The sequence below is a fragment of the Accipiter gentilis genome, chromosome 36 (genome assembly GCF_929443795.1).
Source record: "Accipiter gentilis chromosome 36, bAccGen1.1, whole genome shotgun sequence".
Taxonomy (NCBI): Eukaryota; Metazoa; Chordata; class Aves; order Accipitriformes; family Accipitridae; genus Astur; species Astur gentilis.
The window spans coordinates 546409-558600 of NC_064915.1; the positions used below are offsets into that span (position 1 = coordinate 546409).

Sequence of the window (12192 nt, forward strand, 5' to 3'; positions counted from 1 at the left end):
AGAGTTCAAATCTAAATTTCTAGGGTCCAGAGCCTCATTTTTACTTTCCAAAGTCTTACTCTTGTCACACAAAGCCTCATTTTAGGCTCCAAACCCCACAGTTTTACGGCCAAAGGCTCACTGTTAGTTTGCATAGTCTCATTTCAGGCCCCAAAGCCTCTTTTTTTAGCATCCAGACAGGCATCCTTAGGGTCCAATGCACCTCTGGAGGGTCCAAGCCCTCATTTGGGGGGTCCAAAGTTCCAGGGTTTGCGCATGTTGAGGTTCAAAGATGGATTTCAAGGGCCCAGAGCATCATTTTTAAGCCCTAAAACCTGATTTGGAAGCCCCAAAGCCGCTTTATAGAGTCCAACTCTGAATTTCTAGGGTCCAGAGCCTCATTTTTCCTTTCCAAACTCTTACTCTTGTCTTACAAAGCCTCATTTTAGGCTCCAAACCCCACAAATTAGGGCCCCACGGCTCACTGTTAGTTTGCAGTGTCTCATTTCAGACTCCAAAGCCTCTCTTATTAGCATCCAGACATGCATTTTTAGGGACCGAGCCGCCTCTGGAGGGTCCAAGCTCTCATTTGGGGCTGTCCACAGTTCCAGGGTTTGTTCTTTTAGGACCAAAGATGCATTTCAAGGGCTCAGAGCATCATTTTTAAGCCCTAAAACCTGATTTGGAAGCCCCAAAGCCACTTTATAGAGTCCCAATGTAAATTTCTAGTGTCCAGAGCCTCATTTTTACTTTCCAAAGTCTTTCTCTTGTCTTACAAAGCCTCATTTTAGGCTCCAAACCCCACCGTTTTACATCCAAAGGCTCACTGTTAGTTTGCAATGTCTCATTACAGGCTCCATAGCCTCTTTTTTTAGCATCCAGACAGGCATCCTTAAGGTCCAAGCCGCCTCTGGAGGGTCCAAGCCCTCATTTGGGGGTGTCCAAAGTTCCAGGGTTCACACTTTCAAGGTCCAAAGATGCATTTCAAGGGCTCAGAGCATCATTTTTAAGCCCTAAAACCTGATTTGGAAGCCCCAAAGCCACTTTATAGAGTCCCAATGTAAATTTCTAGGGTCCAGAGCCTCATTTTTACTTTACAAAGTCTTGCTCTTGTCTTACAACGCCTCATTTTAGGCTCCAAACCCCACAGATTAGGGCCCCAAGGCTCACTGTTAGTTTGCATAGTCTCATTTCAGGCTCCAAAGCCTCTTTTTTTAGCATCCAGACAGGCATCCTTAAGGTCCAAGCCGCCTCTGGAGGGTCCAAGCCCTCATTTGGGTGCATCCATATTTCCAGGTTTTGTTCTTTTAGGACCAAAGATGCATTTCAAGGGCCCAGAGCATCATTTTTAAGCCCTAAAACCTGATTTGGAAGCCCCAAAGACACCTTATAGAGTTCAAATCTGAATTTCTACTGTCCAGAGCCTCATTTTTACTTTCCAAAGTCTTTCTCTTGTCTTACAACGCCTCATTTTAGGCTCCAAACCCCACCGTTTTACATCCAAAGGCTCACTGTTTTCCTAGTCTCATTACAGGGTCCAAAGCCTCCTTTTTTAGCATCCAGACAGGCATCCTTAAGGTCCGAGCCACCTCTGGAGTGTCCAAGCCCTCATTTGGGGGTGTCCACAGTTCCAGGGTTTGTTCTTTTAGGACCAAAGATGCATTTCAAGGGCTCAGAGCATCATTTTTAAGACCCAAAACCTGATTTGTAAGCCCCAAATTCGCTTTATAGAGTTCAAATCTAAATTTCTAGTGTCCAGAGCCTCATTTTTACTTTCCAAAGTCTTACTCTTGTCTTACGATGCCTCATTTTAGGCTCCAAACCCACAGTTTTATGGCTAAAAGCTCACTGTTAGTTTGCAGTGTCTCATTTCAGGCTCCAAAGCCTCTTTTTTTAGCATCCAGACAGGCATCCTTAGGGTCCGAGCCGCCTCTGGAGGGTCCAAGCCCTCATTTGGGGGTGTCCACAGTTCCAGGGTTTTTTCTTTTAGGACCAAAGATGCAATTCAAGGGCTCAGAGCATCATTTTTAAGCCCTAAAACCTGATTTGGAAGCCCCAAAGCCACTCTATAGAGTTCAAATCAAAATTTCTAGGGTCCAGAGCCTCATTTTTACTTTCCAAAGTCTTTCTCTTGTCTTACAAAGCCTCATTTTAGTCTCCAAACCCCACCGTTTTCCGGCCAAAGGCTCACTGTTAGTTTTCCTAGTCTCATTTCAGGGTCCAAAGCCTCTTTTTTTAGCATCCAGACAGGCATCCTTAGGGTTCAGGCCGCCTCTGGAGGGTCCAAGCCCTCATTTGGGCGTGTCCATATTTCCAGGGTTTGTTCTTTTAGGACCAAAGATGCATTTCAAGGGCTCAGAGCATCATTTTTAAGCCCTAAAACCTGATTTGGAAGCCCCAAATCCACTTTATAGAGTTCAAATCTAAATTTCTAGGGTCCAGAGCCTCATTTTTACTTTCCAAAGTCTTTCTCTTGTCTTACAACACCTCATTTTAGGCTCCAAACCCCACCGTTTTACGGACAAAGGCTCACTGTTAGTTTGCATAGTCTCATTTCAGGCTCCAAATCCTCTTTTTTTAGCATCCAGACAGGCATCCTTAAGTTCCAAGCCGCCTCTGGAGCGTCCAAGCCCTCATTTGGGGGGTTTCCACAGTTCCAGGGTCTGTTCTTTTAGGACCAAAGATGCATTTCAAGGGCTCAGAGAATTAATTTTAAGCCCTAAAACCTGATTTGAAAGCCTCAAAGACACTTTACAAAGTTTAAATCAAAATTTCTAGGGTCCAGAGCCTCATTTTTACTTTCCAAAGTCTTACTCTTGTCTTACAAAGCCTCATTTTAGGCTCCAAACCCCACCGTTTTACGGGCAAAGGCTCACTGTTAGTTTGCATAGTCTCATTTCAGGCTCCAAAGCCTCTTCTTTTAGCATCCAGACATGCATTTTTAAGGTCCGAGCCGCCTCTGGAGGGTCCAAGCCCTCATTTGGGCGTGTCCATATTTCCAGGGTTTGTTCTTTTAGGACCAAAGATGCATTTCAAGGGCCCAGAGCATCATTTTTAAGCCCTAAAACCTGATTTGGAAGCCCTAAAGACACCTTATAGAGTTCAAATCTAAATTTCTAGTGTCCAGAGCCTCATTTTTACTTTCCAAAGTCTTTCTCTTGTCTTACAACGCCTCATTTTAGGCTCCAAACCCCACAGTTTTACGGCCAAAGGCTCACTGGTAGTTTGCATAGTCTCATTTCAGGCTCCAAAGCCTCTTTTTTTAGCATCCAGACATGCATTTTTAAGGTCCGAGCCGCCTCTGGAGGGTCCAAGCCCTCATTTGGGCGTGTCCATATTTCCAGGGTTTTTTCTTTTAGGACCAAAGATGCATTTCAAGTGCTCAGAGCATCATTTTTAAGCCCTAAAACCTGATTTGGAAGCCCCAAAGCCACTGTATATACTTCAACTCTAAATTTCTATTGTCCAGAGCCTCATTTTTACTTTCCAAAGTCTTTCTCTTGTCTTACAACGCCTCATTTTAGGCTCCAAACCCCACCGTTTTACATCCAAAGGCTCACTGGTAGTTTTCCTAGTCTCATTTCAGGGTCCAAGCCTCTTTTTTTAGCATCCAGACAGGTATACGAAGGGTCCGAGCCACCTCTGGAGGGTCCAAGCACTCATTTGGCGGTGTCCAAAGTTCCACGGTTCACACTTTAAAGGTCCAAATATGCAATTCAAGGGCTCAGAGCATCATTTTTAAGCCCTAAAACCTGATTTGGAAGCCCCAAAGCCACTTTATAGAGTCCCAATGTAAATTTCTAGTGTCCAGAGCCTCATTTTTACTTTCCAAAGTCTTTCTCTTGTCTTACAAAGCCTCATTTTAGGCTCCAAACCCCACCGTTTTACATCCAAAGGCTCACTGTTAGTTTGCAATGTCTCATTACAGGCTCCATAGCCTCTTTTTTTAGCATCCAGACAGGCATCCTTAAGTTCCATGCCGCCTCTGGAGGGTCCAAGCCCTCATTTGGGGGGTTTCCACAGTTCCAGGGTCTGTTCTTTTAGGACCAAAGATGCATTTCAAGGGCTCAGAGAATTAATTTTAAGCCCTAAAACCTGATTTGGAAGCCCCAAAGACACCTTATAGAGTTCAAATCTAAATTTCTAGGGTCCAGAGCCTCATTTTTACTTTCCAAAGTCTTACTCTTTTCTTACAAAGCCTCATTTTAGGCTCCAAACCCCACCGTTGTACGGCCAAAGGCTCACTGGTAGTTTTCCTAGTCTCATTTCAGGCTCCAAAGCCTCTTTTTTTAGCATCCAGACAGGCATCCTTAAGTTCCAAGCCGCCTCTGGAGGGTCCAAGCCCTCATTTGGGGGGTTTCCACAGTTCCAGGGTCTGTTCTTTTAGGACCAAAGATGCATTTCAAGGGCTCAGAGAATTAATTTTAAGCCCTAAAACCTGATTTGCAATCCCCAAAGACACTTTACGAAGTTTAAATCAAAATTTCTAGGGTCCAGAGCCTCATTTTTACTTTCCAAAGTCTTTCTCTTGTCTTACAACGCCTCATTTTAGGCTCCAAACCCCACCGTTTTACATCCAAAGGCTCACTGTTTTCCTAGTCTCATTACAGGGTCCAAAGCCTCCTTTTTTAGCATCCAGACAGGCATCCTTAAGGTCCGAGCCACCTCTGGAGTGTCCAAGCCCTCATTTGGGGGTGTCCACAGTTCCAGGGTTTGTTCTTTTAGGACCAAAGATGCATTTCAAGGGCTCAGAGCATCATTTTTAAGACCCAAAACCTGATTTGTAAGCCCCAAATTCGCTTTATAGAGTTCAAATCTAAATTTCTAGTGTCCAGAGCCTCATTTTTACTTTCCAAAGTCTTACTCTTGTCTTACGATGCCTCATTTTAGGCTCCAAACCCACAGTTTTATGGCTAAAAGCTCACTGTTAGTTTGCAGTGTCTCATTTCAGGCTCCAAAGCCTCTTTTTTTAGCATCCAGACAGGCATCCTTAGGGTCCGAGCCGCCTCTGGAGGGTCCAAGCCCTCATTTGGGGGTGTCCACAGTTCCAGGGTTTTTTCTTTTAGGACCAAAGATGCAATTCAAGGGCTCAGAGCATCATTTTTAAGCCCTAAAACCTGATTTGGAAGCCCCAAAGCCACTCTATAGAGTTCAAATCAAAATTTCTAGGGTCCAGAGCCTCATTTTTACTTTCCAAAGTCTTTCTCTTGTCTTACAAAGCCTCATTTTAGTCTCCAAACCCCACCGTTTTCCGGCCAAAGGCTCACTGTTAGTTTTCCTAGTCTCATTTCAGGGTCCAAAGCCTCTTTTTTTAGCATCCAGACAGGCATCCTTAAGGTCCAAGCCGCCTCTGTAGGGTCCAAGCCCTCATTTGGGCGTGTCCATATTTCCAGGGTTTGTTCTTTTAGGACCAAAGATGCATTTCAAGGGCTCAGAGCATCATTTTTAAGCCCTAAAACCTGATTTGGAAGCCCCAAATCCACTTTATAGAGTTCAAATCTAAATTTCTAGGGTCCAGAGCCTCATTTTTACTTTCCAAAGTCTGTCTCTTGTCTTACAACACCTCATTTTAGGCTCCAAACCCCACCGTTTTACGGCCAAAGGCTCACTGGTAGTTTTCCTAGTCTCATTTCAGGCTCCAAAGCCTCTTTTTTTAGCATCCAGACAGGCATCCTTAAGTTCCAAGCCGCCTCTGGAGGGTCCAAGCCCTCATTTGGGGGGTTTCCACAGTTCCAGGGTCTGTTCTTTTAGGACCAAAGATGCATTTCAAGGGCTCAGAGAATTAATTTTAAGCCCTAAAACCTGATTTGGAAGCCCCAAAGACACCTTATAGAGTTCAAATCTAAATTTCTAGGGTCCAGAGCCTCATTTTTACTTTCCAAAGTCTTACTCTTGTCTTACAACGCCTCATTTTAGGCTCCAAACCCCACCGTTTTACGGCCAAAGGCTCACTGTTAGTTTGCATAGTCTCATTTCAGGCACCAAAGCCTCTTTTTTTAGCATCCAGACAGGCATCCTTAGGGTCCGAGCCACCTCTGGAGGGTCCAAGCCCTCTTTGGAGGGTCCACAGTTCCAGGGTTTGTGCATTGTGAGGTCTAAAAATGCATTTTGAGGTTCAAATATGTATTTCAAGGGCCCAGATCATCATTTTTAAGCCTTAAAACCTGCTTTGGAAGGACCAATGCTGCTATGTATAGTTCAAATCTAAATTTCTAGGGTCCAGAGCCTCATTTTTACTTTCCAAAGTCTTACTCTTCTCTTACAAAGCCTCTTTTTTTAGCATCCAGACAGGCATCCTTAAGGTCCGACCCACCTCTGGAGGGTCCAAGCCCTCATTTGGGCGTGACCATATTTCCAGGGTTTGTTCTTTTAGGACCAAAGATGCATTTCAAGGGCTCAGAGCATCATTTTTAAGCCCTAAAACCTGATTTGGAAGCCCCAAAGACACCTTATAGAGTTCAAATCTAAATTTCTAGGGTCCAGAGCCTCATTTTTACTTTCCAAAGTCTTTCTCTTGTCTTACAAAGCCTCATTTTAGGCTCCAAACCCCACCGTTTTACATCCAAAGGCTCACTGTTAGTTTGCAATGTCTCATTACAGGCTCCATAGCCTCTTTTTTTAGCATCCAGACAGGCATCCTTAAGTTCCAAGCCGCCTCTGGAGGGTCCAAGCCCTCATTTGGGGGGTTTCCACAGTTCCAGGGTCTGTTCTTTTAGGACCAAATATGCATTTCAAGGGCTCAGAGAATTAATTTTAAGCCCTAAAACCTGATTTGGAAGCCCCAAAGACACCTTATAGAGTTCAAATCTAAATTTCTAGGGTCCAGAGCCTCATTTTTACTTTCCAAAGTCTTACTCTTTTCTTACAAAGCCTCATTTTAGGCTCCAAACCCCACCGTTGTACGGCCAAAGGCTCACTGGTAGTTTTCCTAGTCTCATTTCAGGCTCCAAAGCCTCTTTTTTTAGCATCCAGACAGGCATCCTTAAGTTCCAAGCCGCCTCTGGAGGGTCCAAGCCCTCATTTGGGGGGTTTCCACAGTTCCAGGGTCTGTTCTTTTAGGACCAAAGATGCATTTCAAGGGCTCAGAGCATCATTTTTAAGACCCAAAACCTGATTTGTAAGCCCCAAATTCGCTTTATAGAGTTCAAATCTAAATTTCTAGTGTCCAGAGCCTCATTTTTACTTTCCAAAGTCTTACTCTTGTCTTACGATGCCTCATTTTAGGCTCCAAACCCACAGTTTTATGGCTAAAAGCTCACTGTTAGTTTGCAGTGTCTCATTTCAGGCTCCAAAGCCTCTTTTTTTAGCATCCAGACAGGCATCCTTAGGGTCCGAGCCGCCTCTGGAGGGTCCAAGCCCTCATTTGGGGGTGTCCACAGTTCCAGGGTTTTTTCTTTTAGGACCAAAGATGCAATTCAAGGGCTCAGAGCATCATTTTTAAGCCCTAAAACCTGATTTGGAAGCCCCAAAGCCACTCTATAGAGTTCAAATCAAAATTTCTAGGGTCCAGAGCCTCATTTTTACTTTCCAAAGTCTTACTCTTGTCTTACAACGCCTCATTGTAGGCTCCAAACCCCACCGTTTTACGTCCAAAGGCTCACTGTTAGTTTACATAGTCTCACTTCAGGCTCCAAAGCCTCTTTTTTTAGCATCCAGACAGTCATCCTTAAGGTCCAAGCCGCCTCTGGAGGGTCCAAGCCCTCATTTGGGCGTGTCCATATTTCCAGGGTTTGTTCTTTTAGGACCAAAGATGCATTTCAAGGGCTCAGAGCATCATTTTTAAGCCCTAAAACCTGATTTGGAAGCCCCAAATCCACTTTATAGAGTTCAAATCTAAATTTCTAGGGTCCAGAGCCTCATTTTTACTTTCCAAAGTCTTTCTCTTGTCTTACAACACCTCATTTTAGGCTCCAAACCCCACCGTTTTACGGCCAAAGGCTCACTGGTAGTTTTCCTAGTCTCATTTCAGGCTCCAAAGCCTCTTTTTTTAGCATCCAGACAGGCATCCTTAAGTTCCAAGCCGCCTCTGGAGGGTCCAAGCCCTCATTTGGGGGGTTTCCACAGTTCCAGGGTCTGTTCTTTTAGGACCAAAGATGCATTTCAAGGGCTCAGAGAATTAATTTTAAGCCCTAAAACCTGATTTGGAAGCCCCAAAGACACCTTATAGAGTTCAAATCTAAATTTCTAGGGTCCAGAGCCTCATTTTTACTTTCCAAAGTCTTACTCTTGTCTTACAACGCCTCATTTTAGGCTCCAAACCCCACCCTTTAACGGCCAAAGGCTCACTGTTAGTGTGCAGTGTCTCATTTCAGGCTCCAAAGCCTCTTTTTTTAGCATCCAGACAGGCATCCTTAGGGTCCGAGCCACCTCTGGAGGGTCCAAGCCCTCTTTGGAGGGTCCACAGTTCCAGGGTTTGTGCATTGTGAGGTCTAAAAATGCATTTTGAGGTTCAAATATGTATTTCAAGGGCCCAGATCATCATTTTTAAGCCTTAAAACCTGCTTTGGAAGGACCAATGCTGCTATGTATAGTTCAAATCTAAATTTCTAGGGTCCAGAGCCTCATTTTTACTTTCCAAAGTCTTACTCTTCTCTTACAAAGCCTCTTTTTTTAGCATCCAGACAGGCATCCTTAAGGTCTGACCCACCTCTGGAGGGTCCAAGCCCTCATTTGGGCGTGACCATATTTCCAGGGTTTGTTCTTTTAGGACCAAAGATGCATTTCAAGGGCTCAGAGCATCATTTTTAAGCCCTAAAACCTGATTTGGAAGCCCCAAAGACACCTTATAGAGTTCAAATGTAAATTTCTAGGGTCCAGAGCCTCATATTTACTTTCCAAAGTCTTACTCTTTTCTTACAAAGCCTCATTTTAGGCTCCAAACCCCACCGTTGTACGGCCAAAGGCTCACTGGTAGTTTTCCTAGTCTCATTTCAGGCTCCAAAGCCTCTTTTTTTAGCATCCAGACAGGCATCCTTAAGGTCCAAGCCGCCTCTGGAGGGTCCAAGCCCTCATTTGGGGGGTGTCCACAGTTCCAGGGTCTGTTCTTTTAGGACCAAAGATGCATTTCAAGGGCTCAGAGAATTAATTTTAAGCCCTAAAACCTGATTTGCAATCCCCAAAGACACTTTACGAAGTTTAAATCAAAATTTCTAGGGTCCAGAGCCTCATTTTTACTTTACAAAGTCTTGCTCTTGTCTTACAACGCCTCATTTTAGGCTCCAAACCCCACAGATTAGGGCCCCAAGGCTCACTGTTAGTTTGCATAGTCTCATTTCAGGCTCCAAAGCCTCTTTTTTTAGCATCCAGACAGGCATCCTTAAGGTCCAAGCCGCCTCTGGAGGGTCCAAGCCCTCATTTGGGTGCATCCATATTTCCAGGTTTTGTTCTTTTAGGACCAAAGATGCATTTCAAGGGCCCAGAGCATCATTTTTAAGCCCTAAAACCTGATTTGGAAGCCCCAAAGACACCTTATAGAGTTCAAATCTGAATTTCTACTGTCCAGAGCCTCATTTTTACTTTCCAAAGTCTTTCTCTTGTCTTACAACGCCTCATTTTAGGCTCCAAACCCCACCGTTTTACATCCAAAGGCTCACTGTTTTCCTAGTCTCATTACAGGGTCCAAAGCCTCCTTTTTTAGCATCCAGACAGGCATCCTTAAGGTCCGAGCCACCTCTGGAGTGTCCAAGCCCTCATTTGGGGGTGTCCACAGTTCCAGGGTTTGTTCTTTTAGGACCAAAGATGCATTTCAAGGGCTCAGAGCATCATTTTTAAGACCCAAAACCTGATTTGTAAGCCCCAAATTCGCTTTATAGAGTTCAAATCTAAATTTCTAGTGTCCAGAGCCTCATTTTTACTTTCCAAAGTCTTACTCTTGTCTTACGATGCCTCATTTTAGGCTCCAAACCCACAGTTTTATGGCTAAAAGCTCACTGTTAGTTTGCAGTGTCTCATTTCAGGCTCCAAAGCCTCTTTTTTTAGCATCCAGACAGGCATCCTTAGGGTCCGAGCCGCCTCTGGAGGGTCCAAGCCCTCATTTGGGGGTGTCCACAGTTCCAGGGTTTTTTCTTTTAGGACCAAAGATGCAATTCAAGGGCTCAGAGCATCATTTTTAAGCCCTAAAACCTGATTTGGAAGCCCCAAAGCCACTCTATAGAGTTCAAATCAAAATTTCTAGGGTCCAGAGCCTCATTTTTACTTTCCAAAGTCTTTCTCTTGTCTTACAACGCCTCATTTTAGGCTCCAAACCCCACCGTTTTACATCCAAAGGCTCACTGTTTTCCTAGTCTCATTACAGGGTCCAAAGCCTCCTTTTTTAGCATCCAGACAGGCATCCTTAAGGTCCGAGCCACCTCTGGAGTGTCCAAGCCCTCATTTGGGGGTGTCCACAGTTCCAGGGTTTGTTCTTTTAGGACCAAAGATGCATTTCAAGGGCTCAGAGCATCATTTTTAAGACCCAAAACCTGATTTGTAAGCCCCAAATTCGCTTTATAGAGTTCAAATCTAAATTTCTAGTGTCCAGAGCCTCATTTTTACTTTCCAAAGTCTTACTCTTGTCTTACGATGCCTCATTTTAGGCTCCAAACCCACAGTTTTATGGCTAAAAGCTCACTGTTAGTTTGCAGTGTCTCATTTCAGGCTCCAAAGCCTCTTTTTTTAGCATCCAGACAGGCATCCTTAGGGTCCGAGCCGCCTCTGGAGGGTCCAAGCCCTCATTTGGGGGTGTCCACAGTTCCAGGGTTTTTTCTTTTAGGACCAAAGATGCAATTCAAGGGCTCAGAGCATCATTTTTAAGCCCTAAAACCTGATTTGGAAGCCCCAAAGCCACTCTATAGAGTTCAAATCAAAATTTCTAGGGTCCAGAGCCTCATTTTTACTTTCCAAAGTCTTTCTCTTGTCTTACAAAGCCTCATTTTAGTCTCCAAACCCCACCGTTTTCCGGCCAAAGGCTCACTGTTAGTTTTCCTAGTCTCATTTCAGGGTCCAAAGCCTCTTTTTTTAGCATCCAGACAGGCATCCTTAAGGTCCAAGCCGCCTCTGTAGGGTCCAAGCCCTCATTTGGGCGTGTCCATATTTCCAGGGTTTGTTCTTTTAGGACCAAAGATGCATTTCAAGGGCTCAGAGCATCATTTTTAAGCCCTAAAACCTGATTTGGAAGCCCCAAAGCCACTTTATAGAGTTCAAATCTAAATTTCTAGGGTCCAGAGCCTCATTTTTACTTTCCAAAGTCTGTCTCTTGTCTTACAACACCTCATTTTAGGCTCCAAACCCCACCGTTTTACGGCCAAAGGCTCACTGGTAGTTTTCCTAGTCTCATTTCAGGCTCCAAAGCCTCTTTTTTTAGCATCCAGACAGGCATCCTTAAGTTCCAAGCCGCCTCTGGAGGGTCCAAGCCCTCATTTGGGGGGTTTCCACAGTTCCAGGGTCTGTTCTTTTAGGACCAAAGATGCATTTCAAGGGCTCAGAGAATTAATTTTAAGCCCTAAAACCTGATTTGGAAGCCCCAAAGACACCTTATAGAGTTCAAATCTAAATTTCTAGGGTCCAGAGCCTCATTTTTACTTTCCAAAGTCTTACTCTTGTCTTACAACGCCTCATTTTAGGCTCCAAACCCCACCCTTTAACGGCCAAAGGCTCACTGTTAGTGTGCAGTGTCTCATTTCAGGCTCCAAAGCCTCTTTTTTTAGCATCCAGACAGGCATCCTTAGGGTCCGAGCCACCTCTGGAGGGTCCAAGCCCTCTTTGGAGGGTCCACAGTTCCAGGGTTTGTGCATTGTGAGGTCTAAAAATGCATTTTGAGGTTCAAATATGTATTTCAAGGGCCCAGATCATCATTTTTAAGCCTTAAAACCTGCTTTGGAAGGACCAATGCTGCTATGTATAGTTCAAATCTAAATTTCTAGGGTCCAGAGCCTCATTTTTACTTTCCAAAGTCTTACTCTTCTCTTACAAAGCCTCTTTTTTTAGCATCCAGACAGGCATCCTTAAGGTCCGACCCACCTCTGGAGGGTCCAAGCCCTCATTTGGGCGTGACCATATTTCCAGGGTTTGTTCTTTTAGGACCAAAGATGCATTTCAAGGGCTCAGAGCATCATTTTTAAGCCCTAAAACCTGATTTGGAAGCCCCAAAGACACCTTATAGAGTTCAAATCTAAATTTCTAGGGTCCAGAGCCTCATTTTTACTTTCCAAAGTCTTTCTCTTGTCTTACAAAGCC

General features: G+C 44.3%; 1 protein-coding gene across 1 annotated transcript in view; it reads right to left on the reverse strand.

Annotated features, from left to right (window-relative positions):
- Positions 1 to 12192, reverse strand: part of LOC126034831 (uncharacterized) — a 72645-nt gene that overhangs the window by 12066 nt on the left and 48387 nt on the right. The window lies entirely within an intron of this gene.